The following is a 15,156-nucleotide window of genomic DNA, read 5'->3' as shown; positions in this document are numbered from 1 at the left end:
AGTTATGCTGTCTGCTCCTCTTGACCCATAAACTCCTGGTTTACATTTGCATCAAGTTAATCAGATGAAAAGCAACCACTGTGCCAACCCCCGCCCCACTCCCCACTACCACCCCGGCATAATTGTAAAGCCATGAAGGTGTTGTCACAGCTCTTGAATGCACAGAGAGCTGGGAGGTGCTTTGATCTCCAGTTTTGCTGTTTATCTTCACTCCTTTCCATTTTGATGAGCTTTTTAAGCTGAGAAACTCCAAGGGAGGCCCCATACTGTTCTTGCTCTCCGGAACAAGGCACTCTGATAAGAGAGGCTATAAAAAGGGCTTGAATTTTCCAGCTGGAAGTTGTGGATTGCAAGATCTGAGTGATCGCGAGGAAAACTTTTCACTGTAACACGACAGTGGTTAAAGGTAATTAGATTGTTGAGTAACATTCACTCATAACAGTTTGCCATTACTTTGCCTGATAAAAAGCATTCAGTATCACTGGTATTTTTTGGGTCTAAAGTTCATAAGGAATCTGAGTAAGATCATGGGAAAATAAATTGTTTTCTTAAATGAACATTAAATCCAGGACCAATTGTTTCGATGATTCATTGTTATGGTCCTTGTTAGCTTGTTAATATAGCAGAAATCCTTTGCGTACCTCGTTTAATAAATTACAGCTGCTTTCTAAATGGGCAGAGGGGTAAGTATCTACTCAACAGAATTTTTGATTGTTGTCTGTTCCAAAGGCATATTTAAATAACTTCACATGTTAGCGTATAAAGTGCTTATGTTGTTTTTCTTTAAAGTGCTTTCTTGGATATCTGTGTATAGAAATGACATGGAACAAGAAATATTTTCAATATACCATACTTAATAGGTTTACTGAGGAATTCAACTTTAACTGTAACAAAAACAGAGAATGCAAAAAAACTCAGTAGTTCTGGCAGCATCCATAGGGAGAGAAAACGTAGTTAATGTTTCGAGCCCGCATGACCCTTCTGCTGAAGAACTCAAAATAGACTTGAAACATTAACTCTGCTTTCTCTCGCTACAGATGCTGCCAGACCTGCTGAGTCTTTCCAGCATCTGCAGTATTTTGCTTCTTGAACTGTGCATGTTATGTAGACTGATTTGATTGATTTGTGTAATGTCTGAGTCTATTGGGGCGATTTTCAGCCTGCATTCACCGTCAGAGAACGGCGATGAGGGCAGAAAATATGGCAAGAATCGGGAAATGTTTCTCGATTTTCCACCCCCCTCACCAGTGATGCCAGGAGGTTCATGCCCACAAAGGGTGAGAACCTCATTTTAATGTTTTTGAATAAATTTTAATATCATTATCCAGTCCCCTCACCACATGATCCTCATCACTGAGAATATTCAAACCTCGCCAACGTGAAGTCACATCGACGAGGTTTACAACTGATATTTGAAAACGTGAATCAGTCAAGGCGATTCCCAGGGGCACAAAGATAAGTATTGCCCACAGGGCGAGAGGGACATGCCCAGGCTGTGCCAACATGGCAGTGCCAACCTGTGCCAGAGGGCAGTGCCAGGGATCAATACCTGGGGCAGGCCCTCTGGAGAGCCACAAGACAGGGGGAGGAGGGGATGCCAAGGCCATTAAGGAAGGAACTTGCAGGCACGAGGGGTGCGGAAAGGATGGTGGGAGCATAGTGGGGGGAAGTGTGGTGGGGGGAAGGAGGGAGAATGTCAACGCTACTTCCGCAATGTGGTGGGGGGAAGAGAGCCCCAGATGATTGTGGAGGGTGTGGGGAAAGCCCCTGATACCTCTCTGATGAGGGGTTGGGGAGGGGATAATTTAATTTTTTGTTTTATTTATTTGTGGAACATGGACGTCGCTGGCTGACCAGCATTTATTGCCTATCCCTAGTTGCCCTTGAGAAGGTGGTGGTGAGCTGCCTTCTTGAATCGCAGTAAGAAGTCTCAAAAACACTAGGTTAAAGTCCAACAGGTTTATTTAGTAGCACAAGCCACTAGCTTTCGGAGCGCTGCTCCTTCATCAGGTGAGTGGGATTTCAGTTCACAAACAGGGCACATAAAGACACAAACTCAATTTACAAAATAATGGTTGGAATGCGAGTCTTTACATGTAACCAAGTCTTAAAAGGTACAGACAATGTGAGTGGAGAGAGCATTAAGCACAGGTTAAAGAGATGTGTATTGTCTCCAGCCGGGACAGTTAGTGAGATTTTGCAAGCCCAGGCAAGTCGTGGGGGTTACAGATAGTGTGACATGAACCCAAGATCCCAGTTGAGGCCGTTCTCATGCGTGCAGAACTTGGCTATCAGTCTCTGCTCAGCGACTCTGTGTTGTCATGTGTCGTGGAGGCCGCCTTGGAGAACGCTTACCCAAAGATCAGAGGCCGAATGCCCGTGACTGCTGAAGTATTCCCCAACAGGAAGGGAACACACTTGCCTGGTGATTGTCGAGCGGTGTTCATTCATCTGTTGTCGTAGCGTCTGCATGGTCTCCCCGATGTACCATGCCTCAGGACATCCTTTCCTGCAGCATATCAGGTAGACAATGTTGGCCGAGTTGCAAGAGTATGTACCGTGTACCTGGTGGATGGTGTTCTCATGTGAGATGATGGCATCCGGGTCGATGATCCGGCACGTCTTGCAGAGGTTGCTGTGGCAGGGTTGTGTGGTGTCGTGGTCACTGTTCTCCTGAGGCTGGGTAGTTTGCTGCGGAGAATGGTCTGTTTGAGCTTGTGCGGTTGTTTGAAGGCAAGAAGTGGGGGTGTGGGGGGTATAAATTTTATTCACCATTGTTTGACCCACTCGCTTATCTTGTGGTTTCTGTGTTGGCTCCTTCAATTCCTGTTCCCCCTTCTAGCTTGGCACTAATTTAACACATGGGGTATTAACAGGGTAAATACGTGGGGTTACGGGAATAGGACTCAGGTGGTCGGTGCAGACTCGATGGGCCGAATGGCCTCCTTCTGCACTGTAGGTATTCTATGATTCTCTGATTCTATGAAGATGTTCTTGATCATAGTAGACTATTAGTCCAGATTGATAGTGGTCAAGCCACAGCAGGATCACACTTCTGAAGCACTGATTATTTTGCGGAAGGAAATAATTGCAACACCTGGAATCCCAAACCTTGTAATCTCAACTTTAAAGGATCCATAGTATCATATGGATTTGTCCATTCTATCAGCTCAAGAAAGCACCCTCCAACTAACAGTGAAGCAGAATAAGGAGTGCATGCAATAAAAGCCTTGCTGAAGAAGAACGATGACATGTAACTTGCACTTTTCATCTTTCAATTGCGGTCCAAATAATTCCTCATGGAAAGAAAACTCAGTTTCCAACTCTTTTATCTGCCCTTCCCTGACCAGATACCTAGACTAAAGGTCAGAGATTACCCTCACACTCATTCATACAAAAACTGTTAAAATGTTGAATCTTAGCGCAGCATCACATTCCAACTTTGTTTGCTAGGATAAACTTCATGAAGCAATGCTTACAGAGGATGCTATTCAGCGTCAAAGCCACTGTGATACAGATTTCTTGGAATTTCCCTTATGATGCAATAGCACATAGAATCATAGAATCCCTATAGTGCAGAAGAGGCCATTCAGCCCATCAATCCTGCACCAACTCTCTGACAGAGTATCTTACCTACGCCCTCTCCCCGCCCTATTTTCATAACCTCACACATTTCCCATGGCTAATCCATCTAACCTACACATCTTTGGACACTAAGGGGTACTTTAGCGTGGCCAATCCACCTAACTTGCACATCTTTGGACTGTGGGAGGAAACCTGAGCACTTGGAGGGAACCCATGCAGACACGGGGAGAACATGTAAACTCCACAGGGTCACCCAAGGCCAGAATTGAATCCGGGTTCCTGGAGCTGTGAGGTTGCAGTGCTAATCACTGTGCCACCCTGAATAAAACATTCAGATATGATGTTATTGCCGGTGGGATTGTTGATAATTTTAGACTAGAAGTAACAATTATATGGGTCAATTGAGAATATCAAATATTTATACCAAGGTAACATCTAGTCTAATACCAATGACTAAAATTGCCACTTTAGAATGAAGAATTATTTTTGTGAACTAATGGTTCAATAAAATTTGTTTCATAGTTAAAGCAAAACAATACAAAGAAAAAATCTATTATTTAACAAACATCATCTTGTCTAACTGGAACACATACTACGGGTATCATGACAAACATAGTTTTTCAAGCCTTTCATGCTCCCTCATACCAAAAATGTTTACCAGTTGCTTTTTAATGAAGCTCATGCTCCTTTAATAGCTGAACTTTGAAATGGGATTGTGATAACAATAGCTTGCACTTGTATTTAATTTTGGAAAAAAATCCAAAGACTCTTCACACAAAATTGGTTTGAAACAGATGCGCGAGAGATTGAGTGTGATTAGAGACTTGAACAAAGAGATGGATGATAAAGAGGGTCTTCTGGGAAAGAGTAAGCTAAAGAAATGTCTGGGAAGGGGATTCCAGAGACTGCTGGAAGTCCACAAGAAGTCAGAGGAACAGACCACCCCAGGAGCAGTTTTGAGCTGGCAGTATTTATATGTTCTTTTGATAACTGTTTTCCTCATAAGAGAATCAGACAAAATTTCACAACATGGATTAGGCTATTTTTGCAGTGTGTGTGGAGAATATATTTCAGCATTCTGCCCGACAGATGGTAGGAGAATGATTCCTTTTCTTTTGAACATATATTCACGGTAGGAAGCTGAACTTTTTCTGGAATCACAATTCTTTCTGATTCATAGAATCATAGAAATCATAGAAACCCTACAGTGCAGAAGGAGGCCATTCGGCCCATCGAGTCTGCACCGACCACAATCCCACCCAGGCCCTACCCCCACATATTTACCCGCTAATCCCTCTAACCTACACATCCCAGGACTCTAAGGGGCAATTTTTAACCTGGCCAATCAACCTAACCCGCACATCTTTGGACTGTGGGAGGAAACCGGAGCACCCGGAGGAAACCCACGCAGGCACGAGGAGAATGTGCAAACTCCACACAGACAGTGACCCGAGCCGGGAATCGAACCCGGGACCCTGGAGCTGTGAAGCAGCAGTGCTAACCACTGTGCTACCGTGCCGATTCATGGAGAAGTTTATTCTTAAAGAAACTCTGAACACCCAATGACCTTCCACCTTCTCTTTATTTATTATTAGCGTCACAAGTAGGCATACATTAACACTGCAATGAAGTTACTGTGAAAATCCCCTAGTCACCACACCCTGGTGCCTGTTCGGGTACACCGAGGGAGAACCAGCACGTCTTTCAGATTGTGGGAGGAAACTGGAGCCCGTGGAGGAAACTGATGCACTATTAATCACGATACGAGGACTCCAGTGAGTGAGTGAATTAACAGGCTTTTATTCACAAAGAACAGGAGCACACTCTTGTAGCTGACCTGGCCTCGACTGAGGCAAGGAGGAGGAACCATCACTTTATATCTCGCTCTGGTGGAAAGGGAGGAGTCTCAGGTGGAAAGGGAGGAGTCTCGGGCCAGGTGCAGCATGGGTGTGTCCAGGCATTCACATGTAGTTACAGTGGTTCACCACAGAAACCCATGCAGACAAGGGAAAAAATGCAGACTCCTCACAGATAGCGACCCAAGCCAAGAAGCCGGGTCCCTGCCAAGCAATGGCCATTTCCAACAAGGGAGGATCTAAACATCGCTCCTTGATATTCAGTGGCATTACCATCATTGAATCCCCCAATATCAACATTCTAGGCCTTACCATTGACCAGAAACTTAACTGGACTAGTCATTTAAATGGCTGGATACCAGAGCAGGACAAAAGCGAGGAATCCTGCAGTGAGTGATTCACTTCCTGACTCCCCAAAGCCTGTCCATCTCCACAACAAGTCACAGGTCAGGAATGTAATGGAATACTCTCTACTTGCTTGGATGTGTGCAGCTCCAACAATGCTTGAAGCTTGACACCATCCAGACCAATGCAGCCTGCTTGATTGCTACCCCTTCAATAAATATTCAATCCCTCCACCACCAGTGAACAATGGCAGCCATGTGTACCATTTACAAGATTCACTGCAGGAACTAATGTTCCTTAGGCGGCACCTTCCAAACCCACAGCTGCTACCATCTAGAAGGACAAGAGCAGCAGGTACCTGGGAACACCATCACCTGGAGGTTCCCTCCAAGTCACACACATATTGCTGTTCCTTCACTGTTGTTGGGTCAAGATCCTTGACTCCCCTTCGTAACAGCACTGTGGGTGTACCCACACCACAAGGACTGTAATGGTTCAAGAAGGCAGCTTACCGCCATTTTCTGAAGAGCAACGAAGGATGGGCAATTAATGCTGGCAGCGTCAGCAATGCCCACGTCCCATAAATAAAACACCCAGGAAAATAATGAAACTAGCCATATCCACCCTCTTCTGTATGAAGGGTAAAGGATTGTCCACTGAAGTTCCAGCAGATCAGTGGGATTTCTGCAGAATGTCGCTCTAAAGTATATTCACAACATTAAAGGAAAAAAAACAAATGGAGGAAACTACATTTTAAATAGTATTCTACATTTAATGGTCATCTTTGGAAGGGTCTGATGTTTAAGAGAGATATGTCATCTGTGAGGGTGTCTCAGCATGGGATACTGGTTCATGGTGGTGTATAGTTTTGTTTTGGAATAATGTGAGGAGTCATGTGAAACCACCTATGAGAATAAGCAACGCAGTCATAGTGTAACAATTACTAAAGACTATTTATTAAATTAAAGAAAAGACATACACACGAATAGGGTCATAACGTTATAAAACAAGTAAACACCAGAAGTAATAACCATACACACAGTTTTATCTAGAAATTACCCATTGTTTTAAACTATATCCCCAATACCTGAACTCTGTAAGATGCCCCCGTTCCCCAAACAACATCGACCTTAAACAAATCTACACGTTAAATCCAGCTTATAGTTACCACTCAATACCAGGAGGATGTTCCAGTTTGAGAGGCACCTTTGCCTGGTTCAGTGAAGATATTGAAATTGCCTTTATGAAGGTTTCTGCACCAGACTTTTAAGGTGGCTGCTGCTGTTAGCTGGCTTGCTGTTAGATGTTAAACTGGCCTGTCTGCTTCTGCGGGAGTTGGCAATTATACCATGGTTCTCTCTTTGATTCTGCCTACTGTATATTAGGCGGTTTGTCTCTCTCATATTCCTTGACTCTCGAAAATTAGCATCTGATTCCTCCATTGATCTCTTGGTCATCTTGGTAAACTGCTTTCCGATGACAGCGCCCCTAGTATTTTGCCTTTGTCTTACTGTTGATTCCTACTCTTTGTTTCCTGTCTGCCAACCAGTTTTCTATCCATCTCACTCCGATATCCCCAATCCCAGGCACTTTAATTTTACACGCTAATCACTTATGTGGCACTTTGTCAAAAGCCTTCTGAAAGCATTGGACTTTATCTGCCACTGTTCTGCCCACTCAACCAACTGGTCTATGTCCTTTTGAAGCTCTACATTATTCTCCTCACACTTCACAGTGCCTTCAAGTTTTGCATCATCCATAAGTTTCCATCTTCCTCTGTCCCTCAGTTGTATTCTTCTCTCAAGAGTCAACATTTGCAGGAGATTTTCCTTGGTTTCTATGCTGCCTTTCTCACAAGCATCAATATATAGAGTGATTCCAAGACTATGAGAATGCCAAGCATGACATCCAGAGTGCTGCACACTCATAAACCACGGATGCAAGGGCTACCTCTCCTGAGTTGCCAGCACTATTGCTCCTGCGGCTAAGTTGTCGATTCCAGTAAACTCCAGCCCAAAGATAAAGGATTGAGACCCCTGGATTTTGAAGGACCAAATTCTACCTCATTTTCTTGCAGGTACATTTGCTTGCCTTGTTCTGAGCAGGATGAATAGTAAGTTCAAGGGATATATGGAAAAAGTAATTCACCAATTTTTTCAGCTTCCTCCATTAATCTCGAAGATGCAGCCAGCATTTATTCCTCCTACAGTATGCCACTTGCCAGTTCTAGGCACAGACCCGTACAACAAGACAGGCCATGCTGGGGAACACCGAGACACTTATAATTCTCAGCCTGTCAGTTGGGTCAGTTTGGAACATCAAGAATATGATCTTAACCTCTCCTGATAGCATCAACAGCTCTCAATGGTCTGTGTTCAGGTAAATGCGACATATCCCGCAGAGAGCAAATTATTTCCACTTCTGGTTTGTCTGTGGGTCGCAAACCACTAATTTAACTCTCTTCTGAAGCTTTGCAGAATCCAAATTGAAGCTTCAGCATTTCAGACATCTGAAGTTTCAAAGCTTAATTGTGTTTTGTGTGGAAGGTGAGTGCTAGTTATTTCAAATTGTGAATACCAGGAATGGTTGCTATTCAATTCTGCTTCCCACTGTCATTTTGTTTGTTGGTTCATGCTCTTTAATTTGCATTGATTCCTTCTGAACGTTTGGAATCTAACCCTGTTCCACACTACTCTTATCTGCTGATTTATCTCATTCCCATTTTAATTTGTTTTTCCCCTTCGTCCTTTAAGCCTTGGTTAGGCTTCTGAAGATAATGTTGATGTTTGTGCTGTTTATACTAATCATGAATGAATTCAAGTGACTGGTTTGTGAGCAGCATGACCTCAATGGAAATACGACTGAATGAAATACAGACATTGTTTTGTCATCTTACAAAATGTTTTATTTGGTATATAGTGAAAAAATTAATCTCACCTAAACTATTGAATCACAGAACAAAGATTGAAAATAAAATAGTGCAATTTGACAGGCTGCTGGGAACAAGGGAGGCCCGATAATCGCAGGCATTCCAAATGTTTCAAATGCCAGTAGGGGCATTTGACCTAGGGTGGAGGCTGAATCCATGGAGTTCTAGCTTATTTTTGTGCATTGAACATTTTGTGCATTTTGTGAATTTTGCACAACCAATTTGTGAATCAGTCAGGCTGTTGCGCTTGAGTGGAATGGCAGTTCCAAATAATTTGATGTCTGGGGAAGTGCTGATCTTCAAAAACACTTCAGAAAATATCAGAGCATATTTCGTTATATATAAAAATAATGAAATGTTCTTTTAAAAAGGAGCATGTCATTTCATCCAAGAAAATTCTAGTAGTGTAGCTAAATTAGTGTAACAGCATTAATGCTCACTTAGTTAACCATTCCTCTGATTCAGAAGGTTAGATTAATTTTCCTGGTGCCCTGGCAAACAATCATCCTCCTATAAAATCCATTGTCTATTTTTTTGCTCTTTGAGGCATCTTGCTTGGTAGCAAATTGGCTGCTACATCACAATGACTACACTTCAAAAGTACTTCATTAGCTAAAATGTTCTTGGATATCTTGAATTATTAATGCAAATTCCTTCTTTATATATCGACATAGGATTACAAAAGGTAGACACTTGGCCTATTGTCTCTTTGCAGGTGGTAGAGCAATCCAAAATAGCCCCACTCCCTGCCGATTCCATTTGTCTTGTTTCTTGCTCTGCTTCAAACATTTATTTCTTCCTTTAAATTTGGCTTGGTGGCAAATTTCTGTTTCTTGTGACAAAGATTTCCAGGCTCCAACCTGCCGTTGAAAACATTTTTGTAACACTTAACCTCACCCTTAATATTAATTTTATCTTTTTATCATGATATAAATCCACCTGCTACTTAGAAAGGGATTGTGCAAACACGTTGTGGGTTCATTTATTGAGATGAAGTACATTGCAATATTGATAAAAGGGCATAAAGCCTGAAGATATCAGAGTGGCAGAGCTGTGTGTGTGCTGAAAACACAAAAGGGAAATGAAAACTGGATTGCCTGACATAGTTCTTTTCAAGTGATGCCATGCTGCAATCACTTAAAAGCATATTACAACATTGTCCTTCCCTTTTAAAGATACCTTTCCCTTCCAATTAAGTATGACTATTTACAATTTTCATGTTTAGTTACCCTTACCTAAGTGTGGAGAACTGATGAATTTACGGGTTTCTAAAGTGCACTAGATAGTCTGCTGGCACTTCCATATCACGGCCACCACTGACACTGCAAACTGCCAGCTCAAAGTGGAGAGGTTCCCTAAGCAGATCGCGCATATCGACACAGACATCAAGTTTTTGCAAAGATGCAAGAAAGCAGACAAGATACCGAAAGGACTACAGTTCACGAACCCACTCAGGTCAACCTATAACACCGACTACGCTGAGAGACTTTGCCTTCGCACCTCTGTCACACTCTTCAACATCTCACACACCAGCTCTACAGCAAACGCTGCATCCTGGAAACAAAGATAGAGTCCATATTCTCAACTTGCGCCCAGGACGCAGACCAGCTGTGAAACTCTGCCAAGCAGATGAGACAAGAGAACGATGCCATCTATATGCACACCAAGAACAGGAAACTTAAGAAACTTTGCATCACCACCAGCAGCAACCAATCCTCCCCCGGTACCACAGTAGAAAACAGTACCACTGCAGGAAAGTCCATTGTCAACTTGACGGACTACACACTTCAACCAGATGAAATCGAAGTTCTCAGCCGAGGGCTCAATTTCTGTCCCACCACCAAATGGACCCCATCAGTCTCGCAGTGGACACAGAAGAAGTCATTGGGTGAATGAGGCTCCGGGAGTTTTTCCACAAACCCCAAGAGGCCAACAGCGAACCTGGAGATAGCCAATGAACCGGAACAGCCGACAGAGAGATCGCGGTGCAGCGACCGAAGAGGAAAGAGTCGAATTGGACTCCTCCGGAAGGCCACTGCCCTCAACTCAACATATATGCCCAAGCTGTCAGGAGGTGCGTCAATGCTAGGTTCGTTAACCGCACTCACAAGACAGCCCCGAATATCACCCAAGCACAACGCAATGACATCCGCGTTCTCAAGACCAACCGCAACATTGTCATCAAACCAGCAGACAAAGGAGGGGCCACCACCATACTGAACAGAATGGATTACTGCAAAGAAATATACCGACAATGGAACAATGAGGAACAGTACAGACAGTTACCTGCAGATCCGACCAAAGAACACACCAGTCAACTCAACAGACTGATCAAGACCTTTGATCCGGACCTTCAGAGCATCCGCCGTGCTCTCATCCCACATACTCCTCGCGTTCGAGATCTCTACTGCCTCCCGAAGATACACAAGGCCTACACACCTGGCCGTCCCATCGTATCAGGCAATGGGACCCTGTGTGAGAATCTCTCCAGCCACATCGAGGGCATCCTGAAACCCATCGTACAATGAACCCCGAGCTTCTGTCGCGACACTACGGACTTCTTACAGAAACTCAGCGCCCATGGAGCAGTTGAACCAGGAACACTCCTTGTCGCAATGGATGTCTCAGCACTCGACACCAGCATCCCCCACAATGACGGCATTGCTGCAACTGCCTCAGTACTCAACTGCCAATCTCCAGACACAATTCTACAACTCATTCGCTTCATCCTGGATCACAATGCCTTCACCTTCAACAACCAGTTCTTCATCCAGACACACGGAACAGCCATGGGGACCAAATTCACACCTCAATATACCAACATCTTCATGCACAGGTTCGAACAAGACTTCTTCACCGCACAGGACCTTCAACCGACGCTATCCACTAGATACATTGATGAAATTTTCTTCCTTTGGACTCGTGGCGAACAATCACTGAAGCAACTACATGATGACATCAACAAGTACCATCCCACCATCAGACTCACCATGGACTACTCTCCAGAATCGGTTGCATTTTTGGACACACGCATCTCCATCAAGGACGGTCACCTCAGCACTTCACTGTACCGCAAGCCCACGGATAACCTCACGATGCTCCACTTCTCCAGCTTTCACCCTAAACACGTTAAAGAAGCCATCCCCTATGGACAAGACCTCCATACACAGGATTTGCTCAGATGAGGAGGATCGCAACAGACATCTACAGATGCTGAAAGACGCCCTCGTAAGAACAGGATTTGGCGCTCAAGTCATCGACGGACAGTTCCGACGCATCACAGTAAAAAACCACCCAGATCTCCTCAGAAGACAAACACGGGACACGGCGGACAGAGTACCTTTCGTCGTCCAGTACTTCCCCAGAGCGGAGAAGCTATGACATCTTCTCCAGAGCCTTCAACATGTCATCGATGAAGACGAACATCTCGCCAAGGCCATCCCCACACCCCCACTTCTTGCCTTCAAACAACTGCACAACCTCAAACAGACCATTGTCCGCAGCAAACTACCCAGCCTTCAGGAGAACAGTGACCACGACACCACACAACCCTGCCACAGCAACCTCTGCAAGACATGCCGGACCATCGACACGGATGCCATCATCTCACGTGAGAACACCATCCACCAGGTACACGGCACATACACTTGTGACTCGTGCGACCAAATAAACCTGTTGGACTTTAACCTGGTGCTGTGAGACTACTTACTGTGTTCACCCCAGTCCAACGCCGGCAACTCCACATCATGACTCCCATATCTTGTAATGATCACCTTGTCTGGAGGTGTCTTTAATTGCTCAGAGCAATCTAGCGTTCTTGGATATTTAGGCTGATTTTGTGCCTGCATTCGCCATGAGAACAAGTAGAGACGTGGGCAGAAAATCTCGCAAGAATCAGAAAATTAGATTCAAACCGATGAGATCTCATTTTCTGATCCTCCACACCCCTCGCCAGTGAATTAACGAGGTTCCTACCCAGAAAGGGCGAGAATCTAATTTTAATATATTGTAATAAATTTAAATATAATTAAAGGGTTTCCCACCATATTCTCCCACTCACTGAATATTCATAGCTCACTGACGTGACATTAAGTCAGCAATGTTTACAATAGGCTTTTAAAAATGTGAAGCGTTTCTGAGACAGTAGAACAGGTCATTTAAATGACTTTAATATCTCCCCTCGCCATCCATCCACTAACCAAAAGATGGTTTGATTTATGTGCCTCTTTATAAGCAGTGTATTGCCTGACCCATCAATTTTGATGCGGTCCAATTTTCTATTAATAACAGCACAGCAAACTTGAGGTAGGATGAACTCAAAGGGTTAGTTTATTTGCATGCACTCAAAATGTGAAAGAGAATTTGCAACGTTCATTTTGTATTCAGGTAGTAAAGAGAGAGATAGTGAAAAGAAAGATTTACAGTACATAGATCATGGAGAAAAGAAATATTGTTTCAGATGGGTTCCAAAGTCCTGAATCAAAATCCAATGAAGCATTTCTTCACATAGGTCAGTGGGTTGAAAACCAATGTTGGATAATTCACTTTTCTGGTGGTGTTGACTTCACAGAGCTGAATCAGATGGTACAGACTTCCAACAGAAGCAGGGTAATTGCTTGTGTTCAACCTGGGTCAGGTCTACTTTGGTGTGGCCTGCTGATCAGATATGGAGCACCAGATTGAATTATTCAGCCTAGCAAGACAATGTTACTTGTTCAACAAGCCAGAGCCCTTTTCCTCTCCACAATATCTTCAACAAAGGATGTTTATCCAATGTCTGGAAATTGGCTTCGTGTTCATAGAAAATCATAGAAACTCTACAGTACAGAAAGAGGCCATTCGGCCCATCGAGTCTGCACCGACCACAATCCCACCCAGGCCCTACCCCCACATATTTACCCGCTAATCCCTCTAACCTAAGCATCTCAGGACACTAAGGGCAATTTTTAACATGGCCAATCAACCTAACCCGCACATCTTTGGACTGTGGGAGGAAACCGGAGCACCCGGAGGAAACCCACGCAGACACGAGGAGAATGTGCAAACTCCATGCTGACAGTGACCCAAACCGGGAATCGAACCCAGGTCCCTGGAGCTGAGACGCAGCAGTTCTAACCACTGTGCTGCCGTGCCGCCCAGCAGACTACCGTTCCGGGCTGATAACACCTCGGCCATTATGCGAATGTTTGAGAGGCCATTGTCTGAGTAGACATTACTGCTATTCTGCTATCAAATACAAATGGCCTTCACAGCCCAACTTCAAAGGGAGCTACTTGAAGTCCACAGGTATTCACTGGTGCTCCTCAGGGATAACAAGGTGTGAAATTCTCTGAACCTGCAATGTGGCTTCTTTTCTTCAGGGGTCACAGACAGTGTGGCCATTTTAAAGATCTTTGTTTAGTTTCTATCAAGTGATGCCATGTTGCACTCCTTTAATTTTGATTTGATTTATTATTGTCATGTGTATTAGTATTGTTTCTTGCGTGCTATATAGACAAAGCATACCGTACATAGAGAAGGAAAGGAGAGAGTGCAGAATATAGTGTTACAGTCATAGCTAGGGTGTAGAGAAAGATCAACTTAATGTGAGGTGGGTCCATTCATAAGTCTGATGGCAGCAGGGAAGAAGCTGGCTTTGAGTCGGTTGGTACGTGTCCTCAGACTTTTGTATCTTTTCCCGACGGAAGAAGGTGGAAGAGAGGATGTCCTGGGTACGTGGTGTCCTTAATTATGCTGGCTGCTTTTCCAAGACAGCGGGAAGCGTAGACAGTGTCAATTTATTCCACTAAAACACATCAAATCTCCCTTTGTCATCTCTACCACAGTGGAAATAGTTCCAGCCTTTCCTCAAAACTATATTTTTCCATCCTAGCCATGTTTGGTGAATGCATGTTGATTGGCTTTAATGTCCGAGATCCAAGAATCATGGAATTGTTACAGCGAGAAGGAAGCCATTTGGCCCATGCTGTCTGCACCCACTCTCCAAATAAACAATTCACTTTGTGCCATTCTCCCACCTTTTCACTACAAATCTGCACAGCCTTTTTTTGCCCAAGGAAAATTGTCCTACCTTTTCTAATCTATCTTCATATCTGAGGTTTCTTGTATCTGGAACTATTCTCATAAATATTATCTGCATTCTTTGCCTTGATATAAGCCCTAAAGTGTCTTATAAATTCAACACAACTTGCTCTTATACTCTATGTCCTTATTAATAAAAGATATGATACTATCTGCTTTATTAACCATTCTCTCAACCTGTTCTGCCATCTTCAATGGCTTATGCGCATATACACTCAGGTCCCTCTGATCCTGCACCCGCTTAAGAGTTGTGCGGTTTATTTTATATCGTTTCGCCATGTTTTTCTGACCAAAGCGAATCACTTCACATTTCTCTGGATTGTACTTCATATGGCATATGTCCGCTCATTCCACCAACCT

General features: G+C 43.8%; 1 protein-coding gene across 1 annotated transcript in view; it reads left to right on the top strand.

The window, feature by feature from the left end:
• Nucleotides 1–320: 320 nt before the first annotated feature.
• Nucleotides 321–15,156, top strand: part of frem1a (Fras1 related extracellular matrix 1a) — a 270,213-nt gene continuing 255,377 nt past the window's right edge. The window contains exon 1 of the mRNA XM_078214133.1: nt 321–406. The gene's annotated coding sequence lies outside the window, so the exon portion shown is untranslated. The remainder of the gene's footprint in view (nt 407–15,156) is intronic.

The sequence above is a fragment of the Mustelus asterias genome, chromosome 6 (genome assembly GCF_964213995.1).
Source record: "Mustelus asterias chromosome 6, sMusAst1.hap1.1, whole genome shotgun sequence".
Classification (NCBI taxonomy): domain Eukaryota; kingdom Metazoa; phylum Chordata; class Chondrichthyes; order Carcharhiniformes; family Triakidae; genus Mustelus; species Mustelus asterias.
The sequence above is the reverse complement of the archived record's forward strand: the minus strand, read 5'-3'. Positions and strand labels throughout refer to the sequence as shown.